The sequence below is a fragment of the Amphiprion ocellaris genome, chromosome 3 (genome assembly GCF_022539595.1).
Source record: "Amphiprion ocellaris isolate individual 3 ecotype Okinawa chromosome 3, ASM2253959v1, whole genome shotgun sequence".
In the NCBI taxonomy this organism is placed as follows: domain Eukaryota; kingdom Metazoa; phylum Chordata; class Actinopteri; family Pomacentridae; genus Amphiprion; species Amphiprion ocellaris.
In genome coordinates, this window is record NC_072768.1 from 5516071 (window position 1) to 5533311 (window position 17241).

At 39.4% G+C, this 17241-nt stretch overlaps 1 protein-coding gene across 3 annotated transcripts in view; it reads right to left on the minus strand.

Moving 5' to 3' along the window:
- Nucleotides 1–17241, minus strand: part of lrrc4ca (leucine rich repeat containing 4C, genome duplicate a) — a 170984-nt gene that overhangs the window by 18151 nt on the left and 135592 nt on the right. For all 3 annotated transcript variants that reach the window (XM_035944424.2, XM_023262302.3, XM_023262292.3), the window contains one exon: nucleotides 2650–2723. The gene's annotated coding sequence lies outside the window, so the exon portion shown is untranslated. The remainder of the gene's footprint in view (nucleotides 1–2649; nucleotides 2724–17241) is intronic.

A 17241-nucleotide genomic window follows, 5' to 3' on the forward strand; every position in this document is an offset into this window, starting at 1 on the left:
TGAAGCAAACAGATATTGATACTTTTTTTCCAATATCACTTTCTACCGCACTATGGAAAGTCGTAGATTATTAAATGAATAAGCTACCCTTGTCCTAATTTGTTTTAATTCATTGAAGCTCTGATTCAGAAAACACCGAAGGCCGTCCCAAGGATGTACATTTTAAGTTGGTAGCTGCTCTGTGATAAGACTAATTACACTGTCCTCCATTCAATAACACAGCACTGTGATGAATACACACATTTCCAACCATCTATGCTACTAGCTGTTCTAAAATGTGTTGCCAAAGGGAATGGCTACATTCTGGAGAAAATAAAAACACGTCAATTGATTCCGTTGCACAAATTCAATATTGCTTCCATGAAGACATCCAATCTCCCACCCCACTGGGATGCTCATAGTGAGTGGATAAAATAAGAGAAATACCACATGAAAAGAAGCCTTGAAGTAAGCGAATCACAAAAGCAACTATTCATGCGAGTCATATCAAGTAAGTTCAATGCCATTTAGATTTTAAAAAGGTCTGACAGACAGCACTTTTATATGTGAGCTTTCAAAGCACCATGAGGGAACCAACAGAGTTCCAAAAAAGCCCAAATAGTTAGTGCCTGATTTGCTGCTGCTACATCGACTGCAAAAAAAAACAAACAAAAAAAAACCTAAAATGTTTTCCTGTGGCCGGTATAATAGATGCAAAAATATGACAACACACTGTATGGCCAACACAGGCAAAACAGCATCATCAGCCTAGAGCAACAGTGTTTGCCAAGCAAAAAGCTCCCTGACACGGCGACAGCAGTTCACACCAAAAGTAGAGCAGACATGTACTGAGAGTTACATGCATGAGCTGCAGCAGGACTGTTCACACCACAGGCATATTCCTCTATGCAGTCCAACAGGGATCTAAAAAATCCCTGACACAAAGGTGAAATGTCTCGTGAAAATAGACTTCTTGTGAGCTGAAGTACCAGCATAGAAACACTGCTGAGAGTCACATGGTCCTTATTTTTCCACTTTTGTGGCTTGAAATTCTACCTTTTTTTTCCTTATTGTAACACATATTTACTCCTGCAGCAAAGAAGTCGCATGTCATTTCTCAGTTTACTGGGACCGAAGTGATTGAAGTCTACAAGACTTATGAATCTCTCTCTGTCCTTGTCTATCAGTCAAATAATTTCTGAATTCTTAATCCTTCAGTAACAGAGCTGATTTGACACTCATGTTTTTTTTGGGGTTTTTTTTTCAAGCAGAAACCAGCAGTAATCACTTTCTTGCTTTTAAAGGTTGTGAAATATGTGCCTTATAAGTATGTTGCATATCAAACTATGGCAGGTTTGTGCAAGTTATATGCTCTCTGCACCACATACAAACTAAAGAAATTTGAGTTATTACTAAAAATCCAAACTATGTTCTACTATTTCCTCTAAAGTTTCTATACACTGTACTTATCATTCCTGTGGCCTTGGATAACAAAAAAAAACATTTCAGTACAGCTTGTGTGTTCTGAAAAAGCTTGAATATCAGACCAATTGACAAAAGCACATAAAGATCAATAACATTAGTCTAAAATAGTCCAATAGTTGTTGACAGATATTTGTTCTTTCTTCATCTAATCTTTGTAAAGTCAGGTTATGCCCACAGTGCACCCACAATACTATTTCAACCTTTTAATCATGATTGTGAATGTGTGATGGTATAGTTAGCCATCTTGTGGGAGTCATTATGTGCAATAATTGCTCCGCATGATCGTAATACAGCCCGCGAAAGGGAGGGGATTTTAAAGGACCCAGTACATCCTGTGCTGCAAATATTGTTCCTTCATAATGCCCCCATTTTCCTGGATGATTATTTTCTCAGACAGCCTGCTAAACAAATTCAAGTGTGGTTTCAATAGATCAGCAAATTATTCAGTCTTTATGGATTAGAAAAAAAAAGAAAATCAATATCACGGACTTGTAAGGTGTCCCTGAAGGAAGAGAATGTTTTCCCTCTCGAAATATAGTCCAATTACTCGTTAACAACATCCCTGGACTTACGTGATGACATTTCAAAAAACTCAAACATTTGGGCCGCCTCTTCTTATATTAAAAGATGGTGCTGTTGCTATGCTCAGTCCACTGTAGATAAGATAACTTAGAAAGCATTGAGTGGCTTAGTCATGTAATAGCCGAAATAAATTCAATTAATATAAAGCAAATTAGTAGAAGTGTGAAGTTCATTCATTGTGCCATTCATTAACTTTTCCCACTAAATCATTTTCATGATCTCAGGGGGGGCTAGAGGCTAATCCCAGCATACGTGGGGCAGAAGGCAGGAAAACATGCTGGTGATTCATGTTTTCCAGTCCAGAATTAAACACTTCTAGACAGAGCGTCTCCTGTGCAGAGTTTCCACACTTTAAGACAAGAGCAGCAGTAGTTTGCTGATATAACAAGTGTGATTTGTTTTGGCTGAAAGTGTGGATTCTTAGGGAGTTAGGTGCATCCACACTGAAATAACAGCTTCCCTTCTCTGCAACTCTTGATGTTGTACTCCTTCTAAAAGCACTGTTTTGAGTTTGGGACAACATGTGAAATTACAAAGAATTATGTCACATATTTCAGATTAGACAGAAGGTGATCAAGATTAAGCTTATATTTCAGTATTTACCTGCTGGTTCAGTCACAGTTCCAAGGGGTTCTGGTGAACCTCATGTTAAATGCCAGTCCACCATAACTCTGGCCCTGCAAATACAAGAAACAAACTGTCAGCACACTTTAAAACAGATAACAGATTTAGAATGAAACAGTTTGTGGCCACTCCATTTCATGGGCCCCATGGAATACAGCTCATGAATAATGCACTGTTTTGGAAAGATCATGATGTATCTACTCAACTACCAAAAATGTTTTTTTTAGAACCCCCAGGATAGAGTACACCTAATTCAAAATTCTCTTTACTGTTTCTAAATAATCATTGAGTCATCTTGTTAGTTTTCCTTTCAACTACTTCCTCAGCACTCTCTGCTGATGCCGATATTTTAGTGCCTTTGAGAATCTCCATCTAACAAGAGGGACTTCACACTATGCTCCTGTATGTCGGAAGAGCTGATGCCCTGGGGACAGAGGGACAGTCAAAGCCATAAAGCCTCACAAACACACACGGCCATACCCGCACATATACACACACGCAGCCTGAGCACACAGAGACACACACAGAGGACAGACCCTGCTGAATAAATTATGGGGGACAAAAGCAAATGGAGATAAAGCTCTCCATCTTGCATGCCATCCATTAGTGCAGTGCAGGAACTGTGAGGGCAAATAAATGTGTTTGATCCACTAGAATATTACTGTGTGGCCTTTCATGACCCCGACTTTTGTCTTAAGATCTTTTTTATTAATGCAGCATAACTAGTGAGTATCATTTCCACATTAACGTTGCATTATATTCAAATAACCACCAGCTAAGGGCCATAAAACACTGCAAATACATCTATGCCAATATCATATGGATCTCATGACAAAACAGAATAAAATAGAGCAAAACAAAACAGACCTACAAATATAGAAGTTTGTTATTAAGACCAAGGCAAAAGATGTGGAATGGGTGACAATCTATTCACAGGTTACTTCTATATAGTGCAATTTTGTTACTCAAACAGGAGTAAAAAAAAATGTTGGGGACAATTTTCAGGCATTTACAGCTGCAAGATGTTGTGGGTCAGATGAACTTAAACTAAACTATAGTGCCCATGTTCACCCAAATGAGGAGAGATGTCGCTCTGCATAGCAGTGTGGCTCACTCTGGTGTTTCATGTAGTTTCTCAAAACAGATTTAAAAAGAATGTCATGCATCAAAGAGACTTGTCAGATGAAACCGGTGATGGCTGATCTTTGTTGACATTTGGGAGAGTAGAATCAGATTTGTCCATTAAACATGATTTCAGTCTGAAACTCGAGTCCTCAGCTCTAAATAACACACAGCTGTTGAAAAGCAACACAGGTGAAGCAGCAAACCCTGACAAGATGACCTGGTGATGTAAGTGATGTAATTTAAAGACAAAAAAACCCAGCATGAAATGCAGCACAGTAAGTTGGGGAAGAACTATCCAACGCTGTCTTGTTTAAACTTCCCGAAGAATGACAAATTATGGTGATGGATATGGACTTTGTTGCTGTAATCATTATCGTTGTTATTATCAACAACATCAATATTGTAACCCCTCCCCACCACCCTCCACACACACACAGACAGACAAAAACACCCTCCGGCTTTCCTCCTCCTTTGACAAAACTCTACATCATTGCATTTTTCAAAGCGCGTCTCAAGTCGACGTTTTAGAAAGTGTTTAAAAGATGTATGTTCTTTCTAATTAAGAAGAAAGAGCCATACTCAAACCTTAAATGTGCAGACAGCTTGGTCTGTCTGAGACAGCTGATGTTTCAATGGTGGTTGGCTCTTTCTCGGATAAGACGAGAGATAAAACAAAGTGTGATGTGCTTCTTTATAGTCGATTTGTAATGCTTTGTCATTTAACTACAAGGACAGAGTGCGGCGCCCACAACTCTGATGAGGCATTGTAATGGAGCAAACTACAAGCAAATTTAATCAATATTAAATATTGCTCTTTCGTACAACATCGGGTGTGTTTCGTAGCTGTTAGTCTCTGCTATCCACTGTGTGGTGCAGACTGCGGTGGGCTCTTGAAACTTAGAATTACAATTAATTTAAGTGGTTGTAGTTAAACTGAAGATAAATAATCAAGACTTATCAACTGTACACAGATGATAAATGAAAGGAAAGACCAACATATGGTGTCTTAGTAAGGTGTTGGGCCACCACATGCCTCCAGAGCAGTTTCATTGTGCCTTGGTAGAGTCTCCTGGACTGATGGAATACTTTCCTTTCATAATATTTCCCCTCACTTGGTGTTTTGATGATGGTTCAGAGCTCTGTTTAATATTTTGGTGGTTTAGGTGTTTATTTGTGTCGAGATTTGGTGACTAAGGAGGCCATAGCATGTGATTCACATATTTTCATACTCATTAAACACAGTGATCCCTGGAGGCCTTTTGATTGAGGGTGTTGTCATCCTGGATGAGACCACTCCCATCAGGATAGAAATGTTTCATGAAGGTGACCACCCAGAACAGATTTGTATTGATTTGCAGTGACCCTTCACTCTAAAGGAACAAGTGATCTCAAACCATGCCAGCAAAATACCCCCGACATCATAACGGAGCCACCAGATCCCCTCAACAGAGGGGTCAAGGGTCCAGATTTTACCTTTAATTTGCCATCTGCCTGTGTGTTGCAGCAACTGCGTTTCAGTTTTATTGCCACCTTATATTTCGTATGAACTGCAGGGCATCATTTATTATCTAATCACATATTCACCATTACTCAGTCCAGTAAACGTACGTGTATCTGTAAGGCTCTATCAAACACCTACTCAGCCATTTTTCTTCTCTTTTATCTCCCATGAACTCACAGAGATAAAGTCTCTCTCTGAAAGAGTAGCAGTCCAACAAATCAAGACTAATGTCCGTGTCTTCTGCTCCAGATCTCAGCATATTTTGACCTGCAGGTCACAGTACATCACCCGCTGGAAATGACCAGAAATGCATGTGAGGCTGAATCAATTGGCTGCACAACCACTCGTTCAATTAAGATCTTCGGTGGGGCTGAGTCGTGTGGTTTGCCGTGTGTTGAGTACAGGCTCCCAAAGGAGCAGTAAGTGCTGAAATCAGCTCAGCTGCGCCTGCCATTTGTCATTATCTAATGGTAAATCCATCTGTGTCTGGTAGAGGGCCATCGCCAAATCACTGACCGTACAGAGCAAGGAAAAGAAGGAAAGAAGGAAAATAAGTATGTATAGACAGACGGATGGACGAAGGGATAGATAGATAGATAGATAGATTGATAGATTGATAGATAGATCATATTCATAAAGGCAGTGAGATCATATTAAGAAGTTAAAAAGATACGTGAAATCGTGAAAGATTTTGCTTTGGCAAGTTGTAAACACTCAGAGGGATTCCAAACCATATTTTCCATTTAAAAACAGGGAAAAGACGATGGTGACGAGATAAAACAAATTAACGGACTTTAAAGTAGGCATTAAGATGGAAGACAATTATCTGGAACAAAGAAAGCAATTTTGTAATTCTCTCAATTAGAAGATCTGGGACTTAATTAAATTAGAATGAAGCTAAATCTGTACTTTAATATGATATTAATTAATACACGTCTCAGCTATGTACACCATTTGTCGGTAGACAATATGAGAGCTTGCAGGCTTCTCTGGCACACTCTGCTTATTTCTGTGTATGTGTGTGCGAGTCTACGTGTAAGCTTATGTATCTGTACAGTCAATAATCAACCAGACTTGCTTGAAATATGGACAAATCCTGTATGGTACCGTAATGTGTGGTGTAGCTGATGTGATTCAGATGCAGTGGACATGCATGCGCAGATCTTCTTATTTGTAACTGGAAAACTGGTGCAGGATGCGGTCTTCTTATTCAAACAGGATATATTTATGTACTGTTTTTAAGAATGACACAAAACATGACTATCCTCAAGTCCAATGGAATTGAAATGGCTGTAGGGCTGACAGATAACAGCAAAGCATGATACAATGCAGACCGCGTTGCAGCATTGTGCCCAACGTATTATCCCTGCCATGCAGTTGCTGTCAACACATTTTAATTTGCTCCTTAAAAGAAATGCTTTCACAGACCTTGGTTAGTACCACAGTTTAAAAATTCTGCTGCACCAAAGTGATGCCACGGAGAAACTCATTGCCGAGTGGAATTAGTGCAATCAGGGGAGATATAGAATTAATATGTCTGATTAAGTGCCTGACTGAATTAGCGTTTCAAGTCCAAAGAGATTTCAAGCAGGAGGGGAGGGATGAGATGTGTTCTGAGAGGAAGAAAGGCTGACAGATTGGGCTGTAGAGGAAAACAGTGTAACAAAGACAACAAGGGGAAGAGAAAAGATAGAAGGAACAGCCCTTTGACTCTCGGTTTCACTCAGGCCAGTTGCGCCAGTTTGATTCAACATTTTTGATGACAGAATGTTCTTTCTATTAATCTGCCTGTAGAATGGATTCATAGGCACCCCCTTATCTTAGGTTTTCACCAGTATAGATACCAGCTGTCTGTTGTTCTTGATGTGAGAGGTAATTGGTTTGGCCCCATCAAAAATGTTTTCGAAGTGACTGTGATCTGTTTTCATGTACACCCTGTCATTAGGGATCAGAGAACTACATGAAGATGCTTACGCTGGAAGAATAAAGACATTGAGGATGACAAAACGAGGGAAGCAGTCAGAGGAGGCAAATATGGACACAATACTCGACATTCAAAAGACAGAGGGAAAAAGTCAGGCAAAAAGTCGTTTGAGGAGAAGATGAAAGACACACAAGACAGCATGGTTAGCCTCAGAGAGAGAGAGAGAGGAGTAAATTACCAGTATAGAATTTCTACCTCAAAATGTCTGATTCTCATATAAAGCTGCAAAAGCCTCTGAAGAAGAAAATGCATGAGAATGACTAAGCCAAAAAGCAAAATGAATGCAAATCAATGTGTATGCAATTTTAAACTGTGTACATAATTCTTGTAAATTACCAAGAGAGGGAAAATAGACAAAAGAGAGCACATGATCACTCTTTAAAACAAAGGTAAAAGGAGTAGGTAAAGACTAAAATGCAAGCTAAGACTGAGAAATGAAATCCTTGGAGGGGGAGAAAAGGTGAATACAAATTAAGAAGAAAAGACAAAGTGGTATATAGAAATCTTTGAGTAAATGAGTGCGATCTGAGAACAAAGAGGGTGAGAGACATGTGAAGGAAAAACAGAAAAGATTTTATTTTTTTAGTCATTATTCATTTCCTGGTGCGATGGACATCATGTTGAGTCACTGGGTGTGTCGGTCTCCATAAAGAGACGAGCGGTAGCTGAAGTGGTTAGCATGTGCCACCGTCAAAGGAACATGGCAAACTGACAAATTAGACTAATTTCCCCCCTTCTGTTCTTTCTTCAGATGTTACTCATTTGGATTTTCCTCTTGAAATTAAATACCAGGCTTCAATTGGTGTACCATTTAGTGCGAGAACTGACTTCTTAGTAAAGTCACATTAAGCCGTTTTATGATGAAATGCTTCCATCTGACTGAAATAGCAGTAAATCTCAAGTGTTTAGGCAATAAGAGCGCGTAGACTAAATGGCATAAGATATTAAATAGTTTGTTGTATCCCCAAAAGACCTGTCAATTCAGTTTGTGATGGTTTAGTATGGTAAGGATTGGGCTCATCAGGCTATTGTGATATACACTGGATAGACTGTTTGCATGGATATTCATGGCCTTTACAGTGATTTAGGTTGATTTAATAATAACAATAATAATAATAAGCACTTTTCATCCAAAAGGTAGAACAAATGAAAAAACAATAGGTTGTGGCACAGTTAAATTGTATTATATAAATGAACAGGGCTAAGGCATGAAGGCCAATCACAAAAAAGTGCGTCTTAATACAGGAATTGAAAGCAGAAACAGTGTCAGCCAATTAAATACTAATTGGAAGACTGTTCCAATGCTGGGATGCTGGTACAGAAAACACTGTTTCACCCCTTTTGACCTTAACCTGGAGTGTGGAACAGCTAGCAGGCCTAACGCAGCAGATCTAAGAGACCTTTCCGGACACGAAAGAATTAGGAGGTCACTGACTCTGGCGCCTGGCCATGTAAGGCCTTGTAAGTCATAAGTGGAATTTTAAAGAAATTGGATTCGGATAACTGTGGTCCCTGGAGAATAAGTCCTGTTTCTTTATTTTTAAAAATCTGTTCTGTTCACTGTGCTAAATAAAATTAAGCAAGTTTAAATGGTGCTACCTGGCAAACATTTCCACATCTTCACAGGTAATATGAAACCCAAATGAGGTGACTGCAACAACAGCTGTTAAGCATACTTGTGGTCCCCAGATGATCTTTTTTTTCATTTTTGTGACTCTGTGGGCTTTTCTCTCCACACAATGCAAGACTTTACAAATAAGAAATCTCATTAAGTTACATTTGATTTTAATGGCCCCAATGGCCTTTTCTATCATTCTATCCTTGATAACTTTATATACATGACTTTTATCCATCATCAAATAGCATAGTTTACATTTTATACAGACAGCTGCAGGGCCTAAGACTTTGGTGTTTGTTTTTGTCTTGTGTTTGTTCTTTTGTGTGGTCTCACCATTGCACAGCACACACACATGCTCTTGTGTAGATGTGCTTTGAAAAGTCTAACATTTGACTTTCCAACCTCACACAGAAGAACCCAGAACGCAAGTCCGTCTAACACCGCCTGCATGCATGTCAACATGTACTCCACAAGCTCTCTGTAAAATCCATGAGGGCACGTTTCACTGTGATGTGCAGAACCCCACAAAAAACTTGACATCATGCTACAGCGATGAGCCATGCGAGTGAGTGAGCATACAGGAGTGTAGCTACCCCATTCCCTGTTGTGCTCAACACCAGGGATGCTAAGCGGATTTGCCGTTCGATATCAGTGCTAAGCAGAGCGTTCATTACAGCTATCAGGACCTGAAGTTGATAATAGAGTTAAGAGAGGAAATGCTAACATGCTATCAATGAAAGAATGTAATCGGAATAAATAAAATGCTGAGCATTAACATGGTAAACACAAGCGGTGGAAGATAGAGAAGAAGGACGATGAGAGGATTTGAGCATCTGCAGATTAGAATGTGTGTTCAAAGAGGGCTTACATAATGTTAACATGTCAATCACTACAGCATGACATTAGCTTTTTTTGTACCAGGACAAAAATAAAAATAAAAAATTAGGATCCATATGAGATGGGCTCTATTACAGGTACATATTTAGAACATACATACATACATATAAAGATTTAGATTAAACATTACAATCTTCACAAGCACATTTATGAGCATATATTAGTCATAGCAGTCGACAAATGCGTAAAATGTGAGATTTGTTAGAAAATTACATCTCATATATTAAGTTTGACAAGTAAAAAGTTGACAGTCGTAACTACATAAATGAGACTTCCTTTCTTCTGCTCGGTGTTTTGCGTGAAAGCCAATGGAGAATCATCTGATAAAGCAGACTTGAAAAGTTACTCATTACTCAATCATTTTGTCATGTTCATGGACATACAGTGAGTCAGACTGTTTATTTAATAAATAAATAAATAAAAGACATAAGTTAGAGCTTTTAAAACTGAGCAGATGATGACTGCAGTTAATGCATATTCTGCTCTTCTTTAAATTTGTTTTTAGAAACAGCAACTGTGCGCTTAGTTTCCCAATACATGCTCCATTCCAGTTGGTGGTGGTAATGCACCATAGCATTGTTTGCATGTTTGTTTGTATGTTAGTTCAAGCTGCATATTTAAGGCATGACACTCAAGTGAATCAAACTGACATTAGAAGTACTTCTACACTATTTTAATTGGGAAGTCCGCATTTTCAAACCTTACCAGGTGGCTTGCTTGGATTTATATATACCATATCACATGCAGCCTAAGCACACATCTAACTCCAGCAGTATTAGCCCTTTGGTAATATGCAACATTCAGCAGCATTGGCAGAAGACAATGAATGTATTATCCTCCAGGAAATTGCAGCTGACAATTATTTAATAAATCATAGCACATAACTGCATGTATTGTAAGTACATGTATGTGTTATAAAGTAATATTTTATTTAAACATAAACATACTATGGTTATATGCATCTACTTAGACAGAGTGTACATCCAGCAGTGTGTGAAAAAAGAAGGGGGAAGAGCGAGAAATAACTACATGGAAAGTGAACACTGCTCTTGGGAAAGCTCTCTTTCTCTCTCAGAGGAGAGGGAGGCCGTCTGAAGAGGTTATTTATTTTTCATCTGGAGATGGAAACTGAAGAGCAGTGGGGAGAGCCCCAATGGAATTACTGACTGGAGATGTACCCTCCCGGGGCTACTGTCTCTCTCTTCTCCCTCTTTCTCCCACTCCTGCTCACTTTCCATCTCCCACCTTTCTGATCTTCACCAGAGAGCTGCCACTGTGTCTCTGGGAGAAAGGGGAAGAGGAGAAGAAAAAGAGGTGCTGCTCATTCTCGATGCCATCTTTGCCTGCCTCACAGTCAAACTCTATTCATCCCACACTCCTGTGGTCTGCGCATCTCTGCTTGGCTTTGCTCAGCTGTAAATGTACCGAGCAAGCTGAGCCGAGTTCCTCTTCAGGCTCCTCCCAGGCTTGTCTGTCTCTACGTGGGATGCATAGCTTCTTATCCCAACCCTCCTCATTAACAGCATTCCCATCACACTCCAGTCATTAAAAGAGCCACTTGTCCTCCCCCATCCCCTCTGGTGTTTTCCTTTCATCATCCCATTTCTCTGTTCAGATGAACTCGCAGGGTGAATGTCTTGGCTGACACCTTTACTCCACCAGGACCAGAGTGAATTATTGGGAAGCAGAGAAGTGGGGCTATAAGCTTTGTAAAGCCGCCTCTCCGTGGCCTGTTCCCGGCATCCTGGTGTTGTCATGGGAGCCAACGAAAGGCTGCCTTTCTGCTCCCTATTTCTCTTAATGAACAAAGGTGTCAAATGCATCCTTACATTCGGGTCATTTGGGAAGTTCCCCATAGCTGCAAAAAGTCAAGATGCTAAAAATAAGAGTGCTGCAGAAAGTATGCAAGGGAGCTACTTTCAGACCGATCTGAGGCAATCCCTTCCCCTGCCTACCATCTAGGGAGGGTTTCCAGGCCTTGTTTCAGTGCAGGTTTTCAGCAAGTACATAATTAAGATGACACTGTTGCTACAGTAAAGTGCTCCTCGGCAACAGAGCTCCCTTGTATGAATTCTCACCTGGCGAGAGTGTGGGACCCCACAAGTTTGCCACTTCCACATGAAATGCACAAGACAAACCCTCTCTGTTATCTAATTTTATAAGCTAGATTAAAAACAAACAGAAAAAAGAAACAGGACGAGGAATGATGAACTGTCACATGCTTTCACATTTTTATATATACAGAGAGAAAGGGTGTGAGAGGAGGGAGGACTAATAGAGACCCTGCTGCAACAGTAGAGTGGGGCTTGTATAGAGACACACTCTTCATTATTCCTCAAATAGAAACAAGCCCAGTCTCTGCTAATCTCCCTCACAACAGTAACGAGAAAATGGACTCTGCTTTCACTGCCTCTCAAAGCCACAAGCTAACAATGGATGTAGAAGAAATCAAATTTGCACCCCCCTCCCACCCCTCTACGCGATAACCTCCTTATTTTCTTTCCTCTTCCCGTGTCTCTCCCTCCCCTCCGTCTCCTCCCTGCACTCCATCCCCCGCCTAGTTAACTTCATTGGTGGGAGAGAGGGGAATGCTGAGGATGCAGGACTAAGGAGAAACCAGCATCAATTAGACTCTAAAGTGCACTTTATTTTTTTGTCCCCCTATGCCAAATTAAATTACACTATAAAAAAGAAAAAGAAAAAAAACAGCACAATGAAAAAGCGATGAACTTTAATTATCGAAGCAGAACCTCAGAATGGGTCATTGCTCACTACACTCCAGTTCACCGTCTCACTCTGCACATGTGCTGGCTTGGGGCCGCTGTTTTTGATCTTCCTCACAGATGTAAATTTCACACAGTGAGTCTCATTTTTAATGATCAAATCTGCTCTGTCAGACATCGCTAGTAGTACATTTCCTACATCCCTTCACCACGTCCAACACATTAGAACACTTGTATTCACATGAAGTGTCTTCATTTGCCCACGCGACTTCAAACAGCCTTTAATTATTTGCATTATATATGGAAGAAGTCAGACAAATTTAATTAAGTGATATTCCAACATGTTTAAAGAAGTTTACAAGTTACTTAACAAGTTCTAAAGTCTTTTTAAGGTTGCTATTTCCGTTTTCTTCTTTTGTTGTTGTTCTGACTTGGTTACCATAGATACTGTACAGGTCAATATATAATTGAGGGGACCTTTGAAGTCCATGGGATATATCTTGCATGCCTTTTTTATTAAAATTTTTTTTAAAAAACCTAATGCTTTTTATGTTTATTATGATCATGTCTTTAGAAATTCCATAATTATCTAATTATCTGTTATGGGAACAAAAACTTATTAATAAAAAAATGACTGGATATCACTAAAATGTCAACTAAAAAAACGACCGAATTTAATAACAATCACTTTCTAATTAGTTAAACAATAATAAAATGAGCTTATTCAAAAGTGTTCTTTTTATTAACTTGAGATAATCATGACAGATATTTCCTTTTTTTGGCAATATATCAAATTTATATGGAAAATAACAAATTGTATCAGTGTTTGAGAAATCACTTTCAACTAAGTTATCCATTACAAAAACACCTCTCAAGGAAGTGTGTTAATTCCAGATCACATGACCTGCTCCACATGATGTCATTTCCTCCTGAAGAAAAGACTGGCCAGACTCCAAGGCTTTCTGAGTGATTTAATAGAAAGTAGAGTATGAGTCAAGTGTGGATTTATCGCATGTCAACAGGTTTACTACAATATCTTTATAAATAACTTTCAATTACAGTTTTACTCAATTGTATATATAATATTGAGAAGAATCTTTTTATAAAAATGCCATGTGGTGTTTGGTTATAGACAGCCACGTTGATTTTAGGTCTGAAAACAGCAAAAATGTCAGCTGTGATACCTGTCAAGTGTGTTACAAAAAGTCCCGCAATTATATATTGACCCATGTATAACAAAAGAGATCAAAATACCTACATAATAAATAAATAGTGCACTTCCCTCATGTGAAATAGATAGATTGGGTAACACATGAGTTGGAGAGCAAGTAAGACACAGAGAGGGGGAGGTGTGGGTGTGTGTGACGGGGTGAGACAGCAGCTGTTATTCCTCTCTACTTTTTTCATTTTTTATTTTTATTTTAGGAGGGCTGCCAGGTTAGATAGCATGACAAGACATGACCTGTGTAAAACATCACAGCCATTTGCCACAGTGTTATCTTTTCATTTTATGCGTGCTTCGCAAATCCCGACGTGCTAAAAATATGTAAAAGGTCTGGATGGAGATATAAGAAGAGCTGGTCTGAAAATGCTACAGATGTTTTTTAAAAAAAGACATAAAAACGGTAATTGGATTTTTATGCTTGTTTTCACAAAGCATATTCTTTTGTTACGGCACAGTTCCACTAAATAATCACGAGATTGTAAACAGATTGCCAAGGTGCGTGTAATGACGTGGGATTCTAGATTATTAAACTAGATACTATATGATTGAAATCATTTGGTTTGATCACTATAGAGCCCCTGAGGACATCAAGGACATCAAGCAAAAGTGAGAAAATGAAAGCTGTGAGATGAGAGGATAAAACAGGCCATCATAGTTACAGGTCAACAGATAAGCTTGCATAAATGTCCTCATTAATATGCTGTTTTCTCATGCAGATACTAGATTTTTATGTTCTAATTGAGATGTAGCACCACACTTTTACATTGCTCCTGTAGACAACAGTGCAGACAGCAATACTTGATAATATGATGTAGTTCAAGATAAATACATCACTAAATGAAGCCATGAAAATTCAGGTTGACTCAATATTTTTGACGGGGGGCGGGGGGCGGGGGGGGGCTGGAGTCTATCCCAGCTGACTCAGGCGAAGGCAGGGGACACCCTAGACAGGTCGCCAGTCTGTCGCAGGGCTACATATATAGACAAACAAGCACTCTCACATTCACACCTACGGGCAATTTAGAGTAATCAATTAACCTCAGCATATTTTTGGACTGTGGGAGGAAGCCGGAGTACCCAGAGAAAACCCACGCATGCACAGGGAGAACATGCAAACTCCATGCAGAAAGATCCCGGGAAAGCCGGGACGCGAACCAGGGACCTTCTCGCTGCAAGGCGAAAGTGCTAACCACTACACCACTGTGCAGCCCTGCTGCAAAACCTAGGTACTGAAATTCATGCAGATGTTCCTTTGACACGTACCACCCAGCTAAATGTCGCTACAGACTGAGAACATACCTCCATGGTGACAACACTTCTTTGCTGAACAGTGTACACTAATACATGGCAAAAACTGCAGGAGAGTGGCTCAAGGATCATGATATCGAGCCCAAGGGTTTTACATCGGTCCCAAACTCCTCAGATTCTTTTCCGATTGAGCATCCAGAATAAGCCCGATCAACGCAGGCCCTACCCCAAACCCACATGACCTAAACCAACTGCTGTCACATCCTGGTGCCCAACACTAAAGGACACCCCCAAAGGTCTCGTGTCTACGCCCAATGAGTCAGTGCCTCAAGTGGGACTTACAAAATATTAGGCAGGTGGTTTTAATGGTGCTGATTCGTGGTCTGTTCTTTGTATAGAGTGTTGAGCTGTTGTGCTATATTTCATTTTTATATTGTATTAGCTTTCACTCAGCCTGCAGTAACTTCTCTGAGAGTAACACCTACCAAATCCCAAATTAGCCAGGGCACTAATCACTTGACAGTCAAGTGCCGGTGGTTATTGCAACATGGCTGTAGTACAAAGTGTTTTCTAGTGGATAGACAATTTTGGCATCTGTAGTGTTTTTGCAGGAAGTCCTCAATAGAGGCACTTCAGTTTCTGAACAAACTAAAGACTAAACTAAAACACCATTTATCAGTCTCTCATTCTTTTTCCTTTTTTTCCCCTTCATCCACGGTGGCAGTAGCTGAATGTCAAAGTAATCCAAGAAATCATTTTGGACATTTTGATCAAGCATACTGTGATTGGAAAAAAAGACTTACATTATTACTTGTCCATACACTTTTAAATGACTTTTGACATTTTGGCATTAGAATGTTGTAAAGTTAAATTGTTTAATACCAGGGAATTTAGTACTTAATTGAAATATGGTATGCACTCAGTGACGAACCATGAAGTAGCATAACTGAAACATTTTAATATGTCTTAGTGCTGTTTACCACTTAATACTATTTTTGTTGTTTCAGAATAACAGCAGCGACACTTTGTAAACTGTAAGGACCTCACTTGCCATCATCCTCCTCTGTCACCTGCTGTACAGCAGCACACTGCTCAGGGCAAAGGCAGAAGAGCTTAACAACCTGACTTCTTGTAATTAGTAAGCTTAAATAATGATGAAGCAGAGGACTTTTTTTTCGCTTTTCCAAAAACAATGCTAAACTGGACATCGGTGTAATGATTTCAGCTGCAGCCATCACAGGCTAAATATTTGCATGTTTTCCCCGCTGTGCTGCCTGTTTTTGTTTATCATGCATATGAGTGCAAATGTAATGCTGCTTATGTGTGAATGTGCTTCTGTTGTATCAGGCAGATTTGTTGATTTTCTGTTTTTTGTTACTGTCTGCTTTGTTGCCGATGTATCCGGATATGGTTTAACTAAAGCCGGTGCTGCTGTGGCTGCCAGCTGTGTGCGGTTGTGCATGTACTGGTTATCGAGCAGTGCTTGGCTGTGGGCATGTCCTAGATCAGGTCTTGTGCCTATATTTTTAGTTCTTGCATACAGGTGCCTGTAGTAATGATTTTTAAAGTGACGCTTTAGTAATCATTTACTGGAATGCCTGATTTTCTCTGTATCCACACAAATATAATTTCTGGCTACACTACTGCCTCAAACATAACCCAAACAGATAAGTTATATTTAATGTGAGAATGTTTCAACAAATTCGTAAATTTTCTTACTTCCATTAGTTACTTATGACTGGAATTGATCTTTGAGTTAAGGTTACGTTGTTAAACTCAGATAACTAATCCTAAGACTAAAAGTAAATCTCAAGATCTGTTTTGTTTTATGGTTTGAGGATGTGTTGCTCTATTTTTTATTGTTTTAATGAATACCATACTTTTTAGTGTAATGATTACCAAGTAACTTTGTTGATTAGCATCTCAACAGCAGCCCAAAATGATAAAGTGAGGCAATAATACAAAACAGTAAAGTCACTAAACTAGCTTAGCAATGGTGCTAACATGTAAGATCTATTAATAACGCTTGGTATCAGAAGCTGCTGGTCAGACCACAAAGACTCACAGAGAGAGGGTCAATTTCATTATTTATGAATGTAACGTTTTCTTTACTAAGATATAGGAGGTCCTTATCATTCCATCACAAGCAACATTGTCTCACTTTGAAGTGAAGTGATATTGTCAGCTGCTATTTTACACCATGCAACAGATTTAGAATGACTCATTTTTATCAGCAAGTGTCTAGATGAC